The sequence below is a fragment of the Acanthochromis polyacanthus genome, chromosome 10, assembly GCF_021347895.1.
Source record: "Acanthochromis polyacanthus isolate Apoly-LR-REF ecotype Palm Island chromosome 10, KAUST_Apoly_ChrSc, whole genome shotgun sequence".
Taxonomy (NCBI): Eukaryota; Metazoa; Chordata; class Actinopteri; family Pomacentridae; genus Acanthochromis; species Acanthochromis polyacanthus.
In genome coordinates, this window is record NC_067122.1 from 158568 (window position 1) to 178909 (window position 20342).

Sequence of the window (20342 nt, forward strand, 5' to 3'; positions counted from 1 at the left end):
TTCAATTACGTCTTTTCTCTTTTCGCCCCGCATTTAAATTGGAAGTGATCTCGGAGGAAATAGTTATCATTTTAATGACGGCCTCCATTCATTAAAACTCTCATTCTTCCCCTCTTTCCTCCCTCTCCTGTGGATTGGAAGCAGATTCGTACAAAAGCCCCGCTTCAATTACCTCCGAGTTAACCCCGCCCTCCACATGCAGCCGAGGAGGAGGAGGAGGAGGAGGAGGCTTCGTCCCGTCATGTGTGGCCCTCACATCCACGTTCAACACCAGAAACCTGAACCTGAGGCTTCGTCCTGCTGTCACACAGACTGGCATCCGTCATGTGTCGTTCACCGAGCGCTGGACTTCACCACAAAGCAGCAGACGGAGGGAAAATGTCACACAGGTTTTAGATTTCTGATCGCTTTTTCACCTCTTTTACTTCAACTGGTTCAACAGGTAGAAGTAGCTGCACAGCGAGGTGAAAGTTACACAACAACAAGAAAAGTTAATCTGTTTTCCAGGGATTTTCAAAAGACATGACGCAAAGATATAAGGAAATTAAAAAATGGATGGTGAAAATGTTGGACCGTCCTGTTTGGACATTCATCCTGTCAGCCAGAATCTTGGTTTATCCTCAGACATTCATGCTGCATCTAGAAACATCATCTCCTCTACACCTTTTGCATTGAAATCATCACACCAACACCTTTGTGCTTCATTGTCAGGACTATGCATTCACTATGGGAGTCCTGGGTAAGAGAGACACAAAACAACCACAAAAAGATGGAAAATGACCAGAAAGATACACAAGAATGACCACAAAGACACACAAGATGCCTTTGAGCTTCACTGCCAGGACTATGCAGTAACTGTGGTAGTCCTGAGCAACCACCGAAAGATGCAAGATGACTACAAAGACGCAAAAACGTTGGACTGGAAGGCACAAAGTTCATCACACAGTATTCAGCAGCAGTGAGAACACTTCTGTGAAATACCTCTTAAATGTCACATGATCAGAAGGAGTCATAGTTCCACTAATCAGGAGGTCTAGAAGGAGTCATAGTTCCACTGATCAGGAGGTCAAGAAGGAGTCATAGTTCCACTAATCAGGAGGTCTAGAAGGAGTCATAGTTCCACTGATCAGGAGGTCAAGAAGGAGTCATAGTTCCACTGATCAGGAGGTCTAGAAGGAGTCATAGTTCCACTGATCAGGAGGTCTAGAAGGAGTCATAGTTCCACTAATCAGGAGGTCTAGAAGGAGTCATAGCTCCACTGATCAGGAGGTCTAGAAGGAGTCATAGTTCCACTGATCAGGAGGTCTAGAAGGAGTCATAGTTCCACTGATCAGGAGGTCTAGAAGGAGTCATAGTTCCACTAATCATGGCAGCAGTAACTCCACAAACAGTGAACTTTCACAATCGCGTTGTGGAAAACCTTGTATCTCCGTATCTGTACAGTATTTTTCTTCTGGTGATATTTGTACTTGTTAGTATTTGTGTGTTCAGTTCCAGACTTATACTTAAGTATTTCCTCTGGTGGTATTTGTACTCATCAGTGTAAGTACTTGTCAGTAATGGATTGCTCAGTTCCAGAACTGTATTTCAGTATTTTTCTCTGCTGGTGTTTGTACTTCCATACTCTCTCTCTGTGGTGTTACTTATATTTGTCAGTCCTAGTGCTCATCAGTACTGTGTGCTGGTCTCAGTTTATTGCAGACTAAAGAGTTTTATTTCAGGATTTTTCTCAGCTGGGATTTGTGTTTCAGTATTCTCCTGTGGTGGTATTTGTACTTGTCAGTACTAGTACTCGTCAGTATTGCCTCAGAGTACTGCGTCTCTCCCTGTTGTGATGAAATCAGAGTGTTTTCTTTCTTTCTTTCTTTCTTTCTGTCTGCTGATGAACATCAAAGCCCGTCCTGCGGCTGAATCCGTCCGTTTGTTTCTGTGAATCTCCAGGAAGAAGCAGCAGCTAATTGCAGGTTGTGATTGTCGAGGAAACGGCGGCGCTGCTTCCTCTCACCTGAGGGCCGACACCTTTTAAAAGGCAGAAACAACATTTGATTAGGGACTAATCGCGATTTTCTCCCAACAACACTTTTAATATTTCAGCCTCCTTCTCTGGATGCAAATGAGCAGCGCAGCATTAATCGCATCACGCATTAGGCAGTCGCAGCACAGCCGAGTGCTTTTCACCGGTTGTGTAATTAGGGCCCAAATGTTAATGAATTATGCTAATTCCTGACAATTAGCATATAATATTGGAGACAATCAACAATTAGCATATGCTGCGTCGGAGACAATCACACGCCGCTGCAGTCCCACGCCGACGTATAGAAGCACGCCAGCCCATCTGATTACATGCAGAATCAGCATGCTAATTACTGCGGCCTCACCCCGCTGGGCTGCAGCCGCCTCACCCCCTCACCCCTCACCTCTACTGTATATGTGAGGAAACTCCCCCCAAACGTACACTAGGAACATAAATATGAGTCCTCATGTTGACTCTCAGTCTGCTGGAGTTTCCTGTTAGATCTTCAGTTCAGTTTGGGAGGACGAATGTGACTCTAAAACCGGTCTAAACCAGTCTGAATGAGTTCAAAACTCATTCAAAACTAGTCCAACATTAGTCTAAATGAGTTCAAAACCAGTCTAAAACTAGTCCCAAACCAGTCCAACACTAGTTCAAAACCAGTCTAAACCAGTCTAATGCTAGTGAAAAACCAGTCCAAAACTAGTTCCAAATTGGTTAAAACCCCAACTTAAAACGAGTCCAAAACCAATTCAAAACCAGTCTAAATCTAGACCAAAATCAATCTAACACTAGTTTGAAACCAGTTGGAAACCATTCCAAAACTAGTTCCAAACTGGTTAAAAACCAGTCTAATGCTAGTTCATGAACAGTTAAAAACCAATCCAAAACCAACATAAACTAATACACAACCAGTCCAAAACTAGTCCTAAACCAGTCCAGAACTAGTCCTATACCAGTCCAGAACTAGTCCTAAACCAGTCCAGAACTAGTCCTATACCAGTCCAGAACTAGTCCTAAACCAGTCCAGAACTAGTCCTAAACCAGTCCAGAACTAGTCCTATACCAGTCCAGAACTAGTCCTAAACCAGTCCAGAACTAGTCCCATACCAGTCCAGAACTAGTCCTAAACCAGTCTAAAGCCAACATAAAATCCCTTCAAAACTAGTTTAGACCCAGTCCAAAATCAGTCTAAAATTATTTTGAAACCAACCATAAGGCAACATGAAACCAATCCAGAACCAGTCCAAACTACTTCAAAAGCAAAATCAAACCAGTGCAAAACCAGTTCACAACTGGGCCAAAACCAACCAAAAAGCCCAGAACGAACCAGTCCAACACTAGTCCTAAACCGGTCCAGTTGTTTTCATCTTGTTTTGTGTCTCATTTTTGTCGTTTTTTTAGTTTCGTGTGGGTTTTTTGGTATTTTTTTTATCTTCCTTCTGTCATTTTGTGTCAAATTTTTCTTGCTTTGTTTAATTTTTTCTTGTTTTGGTCATTTTGTGTGTCTTGTTGTGTTATTTTTTTGTCTGTTTTCCTTGTTGTGAGTAACGCCTCGGCCCGGTGGGTTGTGTTTAAACTCTGGTTGTGGTTCTGCAGCAGCTCCTGAGGTCTGGATGTTGGACTTTTCGTATCCTGATGATATTTAGATTCAGAACATCGACATGAAGAAGCTGCTGCTGATCTCACTAATGTTCGGGAGAATTTTAATCATTTGGACGCCGGCAGGTTCCCCGGCTGCGTCTCGGCTTGGCTTCGGGCCTGCAGGAAGGGTGTGGAGCGGCGGCCCGGGTCCCGGACATCCATTTGGAACTCATTAAAGATCTCCAGCGGACTCGGGGCCCGGTTCTGGGCTCCTGGGGGACCCGGGTCTGTCTGAGCTCATTTACACAGCGTCCTCTCCCACTGACAGCCTCTAATTCGCATTTGAATTTAGGTCACATTGATCTGGGCCTTCGTCCAAAGCCCGGTTCCCCCGAGGCCCGGAAGCAGCCAGCAGCCAGGCGGAGAGGCAGGAGGCGTCCTCCTCACCCGCCTCCTCACCCACCTCACCCCTCGCCGTGGTGGCTCGGCGGCGTGGAGCGACGGCGGCCCTGAAACAGGCTGCAGCACCACGGGTCGGACGGGTCGGACGGGTCCAGACGTCCAGTCTGACAAAAACAGCATCCGACAAACGTTCTTTTGACTTTCAGGCAGCAAGTCTGAAAATATGAAACTGAAAAAGAGCAGAAATGTTCACAGGTGTGTCTTGTTTCTGGTGTGCCTTTAGTTAGTGCCTCTGAGTGTTTGTTTTGAGTAGTTCTGCATGTTTGTCTTTGTACGTAGTCGTCTTTTTGTGGGTCCATGAGTTGTTTTTTTCTGTTTGCAAACAACTAGAACTAAAAAACGGCCAGAAAGAGACACAAAATGAACACAAACAGATCCTGATTTAAGGCAAACACAAGTAAAACCAACTTATAGACGCACAAAAGGATGACTAGATGAAAACTGACTGCAAAGAGACACAAAACAACCACAAAGACACACAAATCAATAACTAAAACATGCAACAAAAAACTACATACACAAAGTTATCACAGACACACAAGCTAATGATATATATATATATATGATAAATGCAACAAAAATATTCAGAAAATGTGGAAATAGATGAATAAAATACCAACACAAAGTCTGAAAATGGGTAAAGTATTTTTAAAAATATAAACAAAAGAGTTAAATTTTAAAAAATAAGATATTCAAAAAATGTGCAAAAAAATATAAAAAATAAATCCATAAAAACTCTAAAAAATTATAACTAAAATATTTTTTAAATATATCAGAAATATTAACATGTCATCATTAATAAAATATCAACACAATGTCTGAAAATGGATAAAATTAGTTTTTAAAAAAAACGCCTAAGCAAAAGTCATATAAAAGATATTTTGAAACATATTTACATTGCAATAATTTATTATTATTATAAAAATGTTTAAAATATTTCCAAAACATTTTGTTAATTTTGGTAAAATCTTGTGGAGTTCCTCAGGGTTCAGTTTCGGGGCCCTTTGTGTTGATTTTGAATCTCAACTTTTAAACCTTTTCCTGTTTTTTCTTTCATCTGTGACTCGTTGAAGGCGTACAGGTGCGTCCCCTGACATCATAGCCTGTCCTCTGACATCATCATCATGGCCGCCCACAGCTCTCTGGACGTCTGTTGTCGTTCTGTGACGAACAAATGGTTCCATCATCACCTGCAGCTGCTGATAAAGAACCCTTCAGAGGCGATAAAGAAGTGAAGCCTCCGCTCTGTTTTTTCCTCCCCATTAGACGCTTCCCCTCATATTAATTCTCCAACAGATTGCGTCGTGGAATTAATGCATTTTTCAGCAGCAGCAGCAGCAGGCTCTCCTCACATCTCTCAAGAACTCAATTACTCTCAACATTTAAAATAAATAAATTAAAGGTGTCCTGTAGCCGGCAGCTGCATCGTTACAAGTGCTCCTGGGAGACCAAATTAAGGCTCAGAATGTATATCTAATATACAACCCCACTAATGAAACGTGTTAAAGGAGCCGCGGTGTAGGCGCCGCTTAAAAATTACACGGGTCATTACAACCAGATTTATCTGCTGCCAACAAAACACACAATTTGTTTTACCTGCTAATCACACGCAGCGGCTAATTACACGTGAAAACAGGAAGTCTGCTTTACGGCCGGCCCTGGCTGTAATTTCTGCTCAAACTGCTGCCAGTTTTTATGCAATATTTCCCTCTTAATAACGCAATAATGCTGTTTTATCGCTGTTTTCTTCATTAGAAATGTGTTTTTACACCAAGTAGAGGCGGATTAACGTGTCCCAACGTCTCTGTGAGACTCAGAACCTTCATAAACAGCTCAAACACAAGTTTATTGGTGCCGTACAGCGCAGAAAACCATGAAAAATCATCCGAACAGTCATCTGGTTCTTCATCTGCAGTACCTTCATCAGTGGTCAGAGTTCTACCTTCAGACTGTGAATATTTCCCTTCAGGTCCATAGAGGAGGCTCCACATTTATCACCTTTAATGAACTTTTTCAGAACTCCATCAGTCCAGCAGACAGAACCATGACATTTAGGAGGAGAAACATCTGAGTTCTGGTGAAAACTGACACCAGATCAGTTTGTTTAAAACATATTACAGCAAATAAAAGTTCTACATTTTAGTTCTCTTGTTTCAAGTCCTACTGGAAAGTTTAGGGTTTTTGGAGAAACTCTGAGGCATTTTCTTTCATTTCTGAAAGGTTTCAAGACATTTTCTAAAACTTTTGAATTGTTTTGGTCACATGCCATTTTTGACCATTTTTGAGTCCAGTTGGAGAAATTTGAAGACATTTTGGATGTATTGAAACGTTTCTGACAAGTTTTGAGTTATTTCTGGGTTGTTTGTTGTCATTTTAGACACGTTTTGGACATTTATTGAGTCTTATAAGCACAGGAGAGACATTAAATTTAACCCTTGTGTCATCCTGAGGGTCAAATTGACCCGTATTAAAGTTTGAAAATGTGGGGAAAAAAAATTTCACAGTCAAATTTTTTGGAAATTTCTTTGTGAAATTTTTGTAAATTTTCAGAAATTTGGGATGATTTTTGTGCAGAATTTTTGGATTTTTTTCGGACAAGGAAACAATATTGTTGGTGCTGTAAATGAGGATGACAGGAGGGTTAAAGATGCAAAACATGTTTGAGAACAAAACTCCCAAATCTGATTAATAATTCTGAAATAAATTGCAAAAAGTCATGAAAATATTTGCAAACTTTCAACAACATCATCATTTAAAAAGTATATTTTACTAACATTATAAAATGGTTCAAAGGATGTTAATAAAAAATCCACAAATGGAATCAAATAAATTAGATGTTTAACAACTTTCCAGAAGCATAAATAAAATATAAAAAATATGAAAACAACTCCCAAATATGAATAAATTAAATACATATTTAAAATGACCAAAAGTCTGTGACATACTTTTTAAGAATATTAACAAATCATTCAAAATATATTAGGAGGTCCAGAGATGAATAACAACTTATAAAATAAAATAATAATAATAATAATAATAATAATAATAACAATAATAACGATGATAATAATAATAATAATAATAATAACGATAACAATAACAATAATAATAATAATAATAATAACAATAATAACGATAATAATAATAATAATAATAATAATAATAATAATAACAATAATAATGATAATAATAATAATAATAATAATAATAATAATAAATTAAATGGTAGAAAGATTCAACAAAATAAAATAAATATATATATTTGTTATCTAGGCTGAACACAACTCTGGAATATCTGCTGATGAATGTGGAGCCCAAAAACTACAAAGATGAAGGACGGCTTGACATCTGACTCCTCCCACTGCTCCTCCAACGTCATTAACTTCATTAAATCATCGTTTCCTGTTTCAGAAACCTTTCAGAATAAAGTCATACTGGGTCATCAGACTGCTGAGGATTGTAGGAGATGGAGGTCAGAGCTGCTGTTTACCTGGAAGTCAGTGGACACTTCAAAATAAAAGTCCAGATTTTATAACTTTCTGATGAATTTCCTGTCTCTTTGAAGTCAATTTGTGTATCATTTAGGTTGTTTTGTGCCCCTTTGTTTGTTTTTGTGGGGGTATTTGTCCCATCATTTAAGTTGTTTTGTGCCTCTTTGTGTCATCTTTTTTTATCTTTAAGGTAGTTTTTTGTGTTACTGTGTCTATTTGTACTAATTGTTGTGTCTTCCTGAAATTATTTTATGACTGGATTTCTTTGTATGTTTTGTGATTTTTTCAGTTTTTTGTTTTTATTTGTATTTTTGTGTCTCTTTGTAGTTGTTTGTGTATCTTTGTGCTATTTTTTTGTCTGCAGTTGAGTCTCTATGTTTTGTGTGTCTCTTTGTGGGATTTTTTTTCAGTCATATTCTGTCACATAAAAGAGAGGATGCAAAATTCTTGAAAAAGTAACACAAAACAAACACAAATCGGAAAAAAGTGACAAAAACACCCATGAAAAGGCTGTTTTTTGTGTTGTTTTGGTTGTTTTATGTCCTTTGTGTCCTCTTTTGTCTGTGAAAGATTGTTTTTTGTGCTTTTGGTTCTCTTTGTGTGTCTTTTTGTGTGTTGTTGGATGTGTTGTGTGTCTCTTTGGAATTTTTTGTGTTTCTTTCTGTTTTTTGTTTTTATCTTTTGTGTCTCTTTGTTTCGTGTTCTTGTGTGTGTCTAAGTTGTCTTTTTTAGTTTTGTGTATTTTCGTGTTTCTTTATGTTTTTGTGTCACTTTGAGGTTGTTGTGTTTTTCTTTTCACATTTTTGTGTCTGGTTGCTTTGTTTATTGTGTGTCTCAGTTGTTTTGTGTGTCTTTCTGGGTTTTTTGGTGCCTCTTTATGTTTTTTGTGTCCCTTTATGTTGCTGTGTGTCTCTTTATATATGTTTGTGTCTGTTTGTTTCGTTTTTCTGTGTATCTCTCGGTTGTTGTGTGTCTGTTTGTTTAGTTTGTGTGTGTGTCTTGGATGTTTTGTGTCTCCTTGTGGTCATTTTATGTCTCTTTGTGCGTTCTTTGGTGCTTTCAATGTTTTTTGTGTCTCTTTATGTTGTTGTGTGTCTCTTTTTATATTTTTGTATCTCTGTTTAGTTTGTTCTGTGTCTGTTTGTGGTCATTTTGTGTCTCCTTATGATTGTTTTTAAGTGTTTTTTGTGTCACTTTATATTTTTGTGTCTCTGTGTTTAGTTTTTGTGTGTCTCTTCTCATCCCCTGTCTGTTGTGTGTCTGTTCTCATCCCGTCTGTTGTGTGTCTGTTCTCATCCTGTCTGTTGTGTGTCTGTTCTCATCCCCTGCCTGTTGTGTGTCTGTTCTCATCCCATCTGTTGTGTGTCTGTTCTCATCCCCTGTCTGTTGTGTGTCTGTTCTCATCCCCTGCCTGTTGTGTGTCTGTTCTCATCCCATCTGTTGTGTGTCTCTTCTCATCCCCTGTCTGTTGTGTGTCTGTTCTCATCCCGTCTGTTGTGTGTCTGTTCTCATCCCCCTGTCTGTTGTGTGTCTGTTCTCATCCTGTCTGTTGTGTGTCTGTTCTCATCCCATCTGTTGTGTGTCTCTTCTCATCCCCTGTCTGTTGTGTGTCTGTTCTCATCCCGTCTGTTGTGTGTCTGTTCTCATCCCCCTGTCTGTTGTGTGTCTGTTCTCATCCCGTCTGTTGTGTGTCTGTTCTCATCCCGTCTGTTGTGTGTCCGTTCTCATCCCCCTGTCTGTTGTGTGTCTGTTCTCATCCCGTCTGTTGTGTGTCTGTTCTCATCCCGTCTGTTGTGTGTCTGTTCTCATCCTGTCTGTTGTGTGTCTGTTCTCATCCCCTGCCTGTTGTGTGTCTGTTCTCATCCCATCTGTTGTGTGTCTGTTCTCATCCCCTGTCTGTTGTGTGTCTGTTCTCATCCCCTGCCTGTTGTGTGTCTGTTCTCATCCCATCTGTTGTGTGTCTCTTCTCATCCCCTGTCTGTTGTGTGTCTGTTCTCATCCCGTCTGTTGTGTGTCTGTTCTCATCCCCCTGTCTGTTGTGTGTCTGTTCTCATCCTGTCTGTTGTGTGTCTGTTCTCATCCCATCTGTTGTGTGTCTCTTCTCATCCCCTGTCTGTTGTGTGTCTGTTCTCATCCCGTCTGTTGTGTGTCTGTTCTCATCCCCCTGTCTGTTGTGTGTCTGTTCTCATCCCGTCTGTTGTGTGTCTGTTCTCATCCCGTCTGTTGTGTGTCCGTTCTCATCCTGTCTGTTGTGTGTCTGTTCTCATCCCGTCTGTTGTGTGTCTGTTCTCATCCTCTGTCTGCTGTGTGTCTGTTCTCATCCTCCTGTCTGTTGTGTGTCTGTTCTCATCCCGTCTGTTGTGTGTCTGTTCTCATCCCATCTGTTGTGTGCCTGTTCTCGTCCCACTGCCTGTTGTGTGTCTGTTCTCATGCCCCTGTCTGTTGTGTGTCTGTTCTCATCCCGTCTGTTGTGTGTCTGTTCTCATCCCGTCTGTTGTGTGTCTGTTCTCATCCCGTCTGTTGTGTGTCCGTTCTCATCCTGTCTGTTGTGTGTCCGTTCTCATCCTGTCTGTTGTGTGTCTGTTCTCGTCCCGTCTGTTGTGTGTCCGTTCTCATCCTGTCTGTTGTGTGTCTGTTCTCATCCCGTCTGTTGTGTGTCCGTTCTCATCCTCCTGTCTGTTGTGTGTCTGTTCTCATCCCGTCTGTTGTGTGTCTGTTCTCATCCTCCTGTCTGTTGTGTGTCTGTTCTCATCCCATCTGTTGTGTGTCTGTTCTTGTGCCCCTGTCTGTTGTGTGTCTGTTCTCATCCTCCTGTCTGTTGTGTGTCTGTTCTCATCCCGTCTGTTGTGTGTCCGTTCTCATCCTGTATGTTGTGTGTCTGTTCTCGTCCCGTCTGTTCTGTGTCTGTTCTCGTCCCATCTGTTGTGTGTCTGTTCTCATCCCATCTGTTGTGTGTCTGTTCTCATCCCGTCTGTTGTGTGTCTGTTCTCATCCTCCCGTCTGTTGTGTGTCTGTTCTCGTCCCGTCTGTTGTGTGTCTGTTCTCATCCCGTCTGTTGTGTGTCTGTTCTGATCTCCCTGCCTGTTGTGTGTCTGTTCTCGTCCCACTGCCTGTTGTGTGTCTGTTCTCATGCCCCTGTCTGTTGTGTGTCTGTTCTCGTCCTCCTGTCTGTTGTGTGTCTGTTCTCATCCCGTCTGTTGTGTGTCTGTTCTCGTCCCGTCTGTTGTGTGTCTGTTCTCATCCCGTCTGTTGTGTGTCTGTTCTCATCCCATCTGTTGTGTGTCTGTTCTCGTCCCACTGCCTGTTGTGTGTCTGTTCTCATGCCCCTGTCTGTTGTGTGTCTGTTCTCATCCTCCTGTCTGTTGTGTGTCTGTTCTCATCCCGTCTGTTGTGTGTCTGTTCTCATCCCATCTGTTGTGTGTCTGTTCTTGTGCCCCTGTCATTTGTGTGTCTGTTCTCATCCTCCTGTCTGTTGTGTGTCTGTTCTCATCCCATCTGTTGTGTGTCTGTTCTTGTGCCCCTGTCATTTGTGTGTCTGTTCTCATCCTCCTGTCTGTTGTGTGTCCGTTCTCATCCTGTATGTTGTGTGTCTGTTCTCGTCCCGTCTGTTGTGTGTCTGTTCTCGTCCCGTCTGTTGTGTGTCTGTTCTCATCCCATCTGTTGTGTGTCTGTTCTCATCCCATCTGTTGTGTGTCTGTTCTCATCCCGTCTGTTGTGTGTCCGTTCTCATCCTGTATGTTGTGTGTCTGTTCTCGTCCCGTCTGTTGTGTGTCTGTTCTCATCCCGTCTGTTGTGTGTCTGTTCTGATCTCCCTGCCTGTTGTGTGTCTGTTCTCATCCCACTGCCTGTTGTGTGTCTGCAGCTGAAGTTGTGTAACTCTCCTCAGGTCCCTGAACTTTGTGGTGGCGGAGCAGGAAGGTCACATTAAAGCTGCTAAAATATTAACTCTGACCTCTTTTCCCCCGACGACGCAGCGACTCGGCACAGGAATTTTCCGGGTTATAATTCCATTTGGCAGATCTGATTACAACCTGGAATAATAATAAAAAAATACAGAAAAAAAACTGCAAAAAACCCACCAAAGACGGAGCCGCTCGCCGCCGCCGCTCTGATTGAATTCCAGCATTTTCTTTCCCCTCCAGAGAAGCCAAAGTTTGATCTTTACTAATTGATATATCCCGGCTCCGCACATGAATCTCAGAAAGCTCATACCTTGGGCCAATTTAGCTGTTCCACTGGCTGGGTTTTAATTGAGTCCACATTAAAATTTACTTATAAAATAATAATGGGCTCCCATGCAAATGAGCCCATCCCGATATTGCAGCGGCTGCATTTGCATATCCACAAGCAGTCTGGGAGTTCAGAAATCAATATAGATGATTAATAATATATGGGCTACAGGAATAATTAAATCCATCTGATGCAGTCGGCCTCGGCAACGCAAAGGTGCAATTTCACCACAATCTAATTTAATACAAGTTGCCCGGATTGCCGTTTCAATTACAAGGATTGAAATAATAATAATGTGTGTTGAAGAGAAAAAATGACACTTTCAGATGTGTGTTATTTCATTTCATTTGTTCCTAAATGAAACCTCTCTTTAATTTATGGCAGCAGCAACATGTTGACGGGCTTTAAATACAGAAAAACACCGACAGGCTTTGATCAGAGAGGAGAAAACAACTGGACACCTGCTGGAAATGACCAGAAAGAGACACAAAATGACAAAAAAGGAACAGAAAATGACACAAAAGGACCAGAAAATGACCAGAAAGAGACACAGAATGACAATAAAAGGCACAAAAGGACACAAAAGGACCAGAAAATGACCAGAAAGAGACACAAAAAGACCAGAAAGAGACACAAAATGACAAAAAAGACACAAAAGGACCAGAAAATGACCAGAAAGAGACACAAAATGACCATAAAAGGCACAAAATGACCATAAAAGGCACAAAATGACCAGAAAAAGACACAAAATGACCAGAAAGAGACATACAATTACCACACAATTACCACAAACAGACACAAAATGACCCAAAAGAGACACAAAATGATCAGAAAGAGACATAAAATGATGACAAAATGACTCAAAACAACCAGAAAGATACACAAAAAACAACACTGTGACAAAAAATGACACAAATAACACAACACAACCAATAAAAGACACAAAACGACCACAAAGAGACACAAAATGACCAGAAAGAGACACAAAACAACCAGAGACACAAAATGACCAGAAAGAGACACAAAATGACCAGAAAGACACACAAAACAACCACAAAGAGACACAAAACGAGCACAAAGAGACACAAAACGAGCACAAAGAGACACAAAACAACCACAAAGAGACACAAAACGACCACAAAGAGACACAAAATGACCAGAAAGAGACGCAAAACAACCACAAAGAGACACAAAATGACCAGAAAGAGACACAAAAAACAACACAGAGACACAAAATGGCACAAATAACACAAGACAACCAATAAAAACACAAAACAACCAGAAAGACACACAAAACAAGCACAAAGAGACACAAAACAACCACAAAGAGACACAAATGACCACAAAGAGACACAAAATGACCAGAAAGAGACACAAAACAACCACAAAGAGACACAAAACGACCACAAAGAGAAACAAAACGACCACAAAGAGAAACAAAACGACCAAAAAGAGACACAAAATTACAGCAAAAACAACATTAATACAAGACAAAAAAACAACAGAAATGTAACTTTGAGCTGCATTAGCGTCGTTTTGTGTCTTTTCTTGGTGGCTTTGTGTGTCGTTGTGGTTATTTTGCATCGCTACACGTATGTTTTTTGCTTTGATGTTAATTTTTCTTCTTTAAATTCAGATTATTTTAGTTCTTGTCAAACAGAAAGCTCCTCTCCATCTAAGGAGGTTCAGGAGGATTAATGGTGCTGCGGCTGATCCCAGGTATCTGCTGGTATCTGCTGTGACTTCCTGTTTGCTGCTCGCTCTGCTTTCTGCTCTGACTCCGCTCTGATATTCCTCCCCTCTGACCCGGCCCAGCTCCCCGGTGTCGCCTTCATGTTCCAGATAAATCTCCGTTTGTTCCGTGATCCTGGATGGATCCGGCCGTGATGCGGACGATGGGAGTCCTGCGGCTCCTCGGAGACATCCCATAATGCTCCCGGAGTCTACGTTAAAGTGTCAGCGCATGAATCCAGCTTTACGGCTCGGCACTGGAGTCCAGATTTATCAGAGGAGGAGGATCATAAAAGTGGGGGGATAATTGGTGACTGATGGCGTTTGGAGGGTTGAGGATCGTCTCCAGCTCTGTGGGAGGCTGCCGATAATCGATCAATACGTTCAACCGATCGACACGTTCACACGGAGTCTGTTTGTCGGCGACAGTGAACTCACCACGGCTCGATTGTTAAATTAGTCAGGATGTCAGCGGGGGGCTGAACGAGGGATTTTCTCCTCACGGTAACATCCAGGCGGTCCTCAGTCAGGAGAGGAAGAAGAAGAAGAAGAAGAAGCTACACAGACACACAACAACCACAAACAGATGGAAAACAACCACACAAAGAGACACAACAACCGCAAAGAATCCCACAGCAACCATAAACAGACACAAAACAACCAAAATGAAACAAAAAACAACTATGAAAAGACTCAAAATTACCAATAAAGGCATAAAATACCATAAAAGAGACACAAAATTATTATAAAGAGACACAAATCTACCACAAAAAGACACAAAACAACCAAAATTACAAACAAAATAACCACAAATGTACACACAACAATCACAAAAATATAGAAAACAACTAAATACAGACACAAAACAACCACAAAAAAAACTAAATATAGAGACAAAACATCCAAAATTAGACAAAAACTACCACAAAGAGACACAAAATTACAAAAAAGTCACAATATAGCATAAAAAACACACAGAATTACCATATAGAGATACAAAGCTACGACAAACAGACAGTAAACTATCAAATACAACAACACAATGACCAGAAAAACACACAAAACAAACTAAATTAGACCCAAAGCAACCATGAAGAGACACATGAGCATAAAAATATGGAAAACAACTAAAAACAGACACAAGACAACCACAGTGACACAAAATTACCAAAAAAAGGCATAAAAGAACAAAAAAGGGACACAAAACCACAAACACAAATAAACACAAAAATGCAAAGAGACAAAAATCTGCCAACACGAAACAACCAAACAACAACCACAAAGAGACACAAACCAACCAAAACAAGACAAAAAACACGACAAAGGATATAAAAAACAACCACAAAGAGACACAAACCAACCAAAACAAGACAAAAAACACGACAAAGGATATAAAAACAACCACAAAGAGACACAAACCAACCAAACAAGATAAAAAAAACACGACAAAGGATATAAAAAACAACCACAAAGAGACACAAACCAACCAAAACAAGATAAAAAAACACGACAAAGGATATAAAAAACAACCACAAAGAGACACAAACCAACCAAAACAAGATAAAAAAAACACGACAAAGGATATAAAAAGCAACCACAAAGAGACACAAACCAACCAAAACAAGACAAAAAAAAAACACGACAAAGGATATAAAAACAACCACAAATATACACAAAACAACCAAAACAAGATAAAAAAACACGACAAAGGATATAAAAACAACCACAAAAGGCAGGAAATACCATAAAAGGGACACAAAGAAAAAAACTAGCAACACAAACGCACAACTACCACAAAGAGACCGAAAAACATCAAAAACAGCAACAAAACCACACACAAAAATATGGAAAACAACTAAAAACAGACACAAAACGTTCACAGTATTAAATTCTGAACAGCAAAAAATAAAACAAGAAGAAATCTGAAGAACAAAAACGAGAATAAATCATTTCAGAGGAACATTTAGCGTCATGTTTCTGTTTCTTTCTGTTTTTGTTTTGCTGCATCTTTTCTTTGTCTTTTCTGTCTGACTGGTTGATTTTGTTTCTTTACTGTGTTTGTGTCTCATTGTATTTTGTTGTTTTTCTTTGTTGCTTCTTTTTGATGTTTTTCTTCTTTTCTTGTTGTGTTTTTGACGTTTGTTTGTGACCGTTTTTTTCTGTCGTTTTATCCGTTTATCGTCTAGATTTTGTTGAGTTGCTCGTCTCTCTCGTTATTTTGTGTCTCTGTACTGCGTTGTTGCATCCAGTAGTGATTGTTTTCAGCGTCTTTGTCACCATTTTGTGTGCGATTTAGGTTATTTTGGGGGCTGTTTTTTGCTTCTTTTTGTTGCTTTTCCTTGTTTTGTGAGTCATTTTGTGTGTCGTCCGTCTCTTTCTGGTTTCTTTTGTCTCTTTGTGGTCATTTTTTCTGTCTCTTCGTCTATTTTGTGTGTTTTTGTTCTTGCCGGTGGAACCAAACGCTCTTATAGTTCAGTAAAATGCACTCCAGTCTGGATAAAATAAACAGAAATGAAAGCAGAACCATCAAAGATCCACCAGCAGGGTTTAGGGGACCTGTGTGTGACTACAGGTGTGTTTGTGAAGGTAAATCCGTCACACTTTGTGCTCATTCAGGCCTCGACTCTGGGAGTAAACCGCTCCTTGTTTGAGACAGAGCAACTGCTGGATGTTTCCAGATGTTTGTGTCGGCAGGTTTCCTCCTGGAGTCCCGGCAGACGGAGCTGAAGGACGCTGCAGTCGGAGGTATTAATGTGCAGCAGAGCCGAGCTCATCGCGCCTGATCCTCGGATGCTGCAGAGCTTAGCGGCTTCACTCTCGGCTGCAGCTCTAATTGGCTGCACTTTTATTTTTGCAATAACAAGCAGCTGTCAGAATCAGAGACCTGCAGCAGAAAGGCGTCTGAACGTGAGCTTTAAAGAAGTCCTTCAGAGGTTTGGGTGACAGCAGACAGAACTTATTTATCTCCCTAACTGACCGGATTTATCCTGAATTCATCTCCAACCAACAGGTTCCTTCTGGATGGAGACTAAACTAACAGGCAGACGGCATCAGACGCTTGGTTGAAGACGTTCAGGATGAATATTCTGTCTCTGGTTTCTGAGGTAAAAGAACTTCCAGGTGTTCCGGCTGATTCCTGTCACGTTCTTCAGTGTTTTCATTTATTCTGATTCTGGACTTTTGTGACTGATGAGGATTTTTAGGGAGTAAAAAGACCTGAAGAGGAACAGCTGTACTACTACATCCAAGGAAAGATGAAGAGAACCTCATGAAGGTCCACTAGAACTCTCAATGTGCAGGAGAATTCCCTAAGGAACCACTAGAACCTTTTAAACGGCATTCCAACCACCTAAAAGACTTCTACACCCAACTAAAGCCCTCTAGAACCTCCTCAGGATGCTCTATCAATACATCTAATTAAAGACACTCATCAAGGACCACTAGAACTTTCTCAATGTTCATGGGAACCTCCTAAATAACCTCTACAAACACTTAAAGGACTTTGAAACTATCTAAAGGGCTTCTACACCCAACTAAAGACCACTAGAACCTCCTCAGGACCCACTGTAAGCACCTTAAAGGCCTGTGGATCCTTTTAGTTACTTACACAACCTCAGAATTAACCACAGAACCTCTTTAACATCCACAACAACCTTCTAAAGAACTAATACATCAAACTAAAGACATAGAGATGCTCATGAAGGACTTCAAGGACCATTGGAACCTCCTAAAGAACTACTAGAACCTTTTAAAAGACATTTAAGCAACCTAAAGGACGTGTATGACCAACTATGAAATGGTTGGACCTCCTCAGGACCACTGTGAGTTCATGGCAGGCAGATAGAACCCCAGAAGGACTCCAGGAACTCAACCACGCCTCCTGATAGACAACAGCCTTCCAACCTACCTCTACAACTTCCTAAATGACTTGTAGAACCATTTTAGTGATCACTAGAACTTCTTCAGTGAACGTAAGAGCATATTAAAGCTAATTTAAACCAATTCAAAGACTTCCACACCCAGCTGAAGGCCAGTAGAACCTCTATGGACCACCACAAGTTAACGAAAGACCACTGCAACAACCTAAAGATTCTGGAACATCCCCACACCTCATCAGGGGCTGCTAGAACCTTCTGACATACCTCTAGAATTTGAAATAAGATTAAATTTAAAGTTGTTTTCACAAATATCCAATCTGAGTCAACTTTAGGGCCTGTAACAAACACTGAGCAGTAGCAGCAACTGACCTGTTCTTTTCCACATTATTTAAATACCAGGCTTTGCAAAAGTTCTGTTACACGGTTTCATGATCTTTAGAGACGTTTACATGTCGGAGTGAAAAATTCCATTAAATAAACTGAAAGTTCTACCTTATAGGCAGGTGTCCTTAATACAATTTTTTTTCTCCGGTGAAGTTGTATCAAGATGGAAGTCAAAAGAGTTGAGATATCTGCTCTCCTTTGTGCTGAACATCAGCTGGATGACCGTCCAGAGAGTCTTGGAGAGGATAAAGAATGGTGAAGATCTTTCAGGTCTTCACCATTCTTGAAAGATCACTGAAAGATCTTCACCATTCTTGAGCCTCTCCGTGACTCTGTGGACGGTCATCCGGCTGATGTTCAGCTGCTTGGCTCTGTCAGACTTGTTGTGTCCAGCATGAAGGAGAGCAGATATCTCAATATCTTTTGACTTCCATCTTGATACAACTTCACCGGAGAACAAATTTGTATTAAGGACACCTGCCTATGAGGTAGAACTTTCAGTTTATTTAATGGAATGTTTCACTCCGACATGTAAACGTCTCTAAAGATCATGAAGCCGTGTAACAGAACTTTTGCAAAGCCCGGTAGTTTAAAGACACCTGTGATGTTTGCTCTTAAATAAACCTTCAGCCGTGTCAGAAAACGTTCAGGCTGAGTTATTATTAATCATGGCTCCACGTCAGAGAGTTCTCCATCTCCTGCCTTCAGAAACATGACCAGCTGCTTCTGAGCTGCAACGAATTCACCTCCAATCAGCAAATAAATGGAGGTCGGATCACGTGTTCTTTGACTCTGAACCACAGCAGCTCAGATCTTCCTGCAGGTTTTTATTTTTCTGTCTTGGTCCGTCGCTGATTTCCTCACGGTTTCTCCGGTTAAACATCCGACTCGCCCAGAAAGCCCTCAGCCCTCGGTGGTGTTTTGTTTGGCGGTCGGGCGGTGGAGATGGACACAGGTAGATATTGGGGGAGACAGTTGTAATGACTCGCAGCCATCTGGCGGTGTTGAGTGTCAGAAACCGAGAGGAAACGCTGAGAGCTGCACTGAAAGCTTAATCGCTGCCGAGTTTCAAGGCTGCTGCACAGCGTTTGTACGTTCCTCGCGTTCCGCCGTCGGTTCGTCATGACGACATCCAAACGGAATCAGGAGTTTTCTGTGGGAGAATCGAGGCCTGGGATTTAAAGAGCAGCTGATGTTTGTCAAACACAGGAAATAACGACTGAATCTGAAGCTTCTGGATCAGAAATCTACACGAAGAAAACCAGACACACAAACGAACAACGACGAAGTAACAACACCATGAAGAGCAGAAAGAAAGGAAACAACACCACACAGAGAAGAAAAGGACTGAAAAGAACCAAGAATATCCAAGTAAAAAGACACGAAACGCCCTGAAATAATGCGATGACGCCAAAAAAACGACACAGTCATCAACACAGACAGAAAAGAACAACTACAATTTGCAGAAAGATGGTAAACAGACATAAAATGACGAATGGAAGAGATAAAATCAACAAAACAGACAAAGAGCCACTACCAGATGCAAAAAGAACAACAAAGAAACACAAAATGATAGACGAAAGTGACAATAAAGAGGTGAAAACCAACCACAATAACACGTAAAAACTAAACAAATACAATCAAAAATATGCAAAAACCAACAGAGGACACGCAAACTGAACATAAACACACACAAGCAAAAAGACACGAACGACCCAAAACGTCACACAGCAGCAGTAAAGAGACACAAAATGAAGTGACAAACAAAACGACAAGAAAGAGCTAAAAGAGACAGAACTAACAAAACAAAGACACAAACTAACAAAAAACACACACAAAAGAACTATAAAGAGACAAATAAAAACCTGAAATAGCTGCAAACTAAGAAAAAGATGTGCAAAATTAACAAAAAACACATTTAAAACGACAGCAAAAAAACCCCCTAAACCTTAAAAAAATTACCTAAAACAGACTCAAACAAATCAAACTGTCCTACAAAGAGACAGCAGAGACACAAAGTTAGGTTAAAATAGAACAAAACATACAAAAAATGAGTTAAAAGAGACAGAACTAACAAAACAAACACACAAAACTAACAAAAATACACACAAAACAGCCTCAAATAGCTGCAAACCGACAATAAGATATACGAAATTAACACAAACACATTAAAAATGACTGCAAAAAGATGCAAAATGAACATAAAGCACACAAAATAATCTTAAAGAGACACTAAATTAGCTGAAAATTAACACAGACAAAATACTTATTTGGTAAAAAATAAAAATATGTCAGACCTTTAAACAGAAGTAAATCTGACTTTTATTTTTGAAAAATCTCCAACATCCTGTGTTTTGAACTTCAGTTCTGATCATTTTTTCACTTTCATGTTTTCATGTCGGACGTTTTTACGACTTCACTCATTATTTACTGCTTTTATTGTGTAGTGTGCTTTTATTGTGTAGTGTGCTTTTATTGTGGCGCTGCTCCACCTGAAGCCCCCCGCTGGGATCAATAACGCCCCGACTGATCTTACATTTATAAATCCATTCACAGGTGAAAATGAGG

The 20342-nt window shown here is 40.6% G+C and overlaps 1 long non-coding RNA gene across 7 annotated transcripts in view; it reads left to right on the top strand.

Moving 5' to 3' along the window:
* The first annotated feature begins 982 nt into the window (after positions 1-982).
* Positions 983-20342, top strand: part of LOC127535857 (uncharacterized) — a 28119-nt gene continuing 8759 nt past the window's right edge. The window contains exons 1-3 of one of the 7 annotated variants that reach the window (XR_007944734.1): positions 984-1065; positions 1168-1235; positions 1270-1337. This is a non-coding gene — a long non-coding RNA (uncharacterized LOC127535857). Of the gene's footprint in view, positions 1236-1269; positions 1338-20342 lie in introns of all 7 variants that reach the window. The other 6 variants (XR_007944739.1, XR_007944737.1, XR_007944733.1 and 3 more) reach the window with 6 other exon arrangements.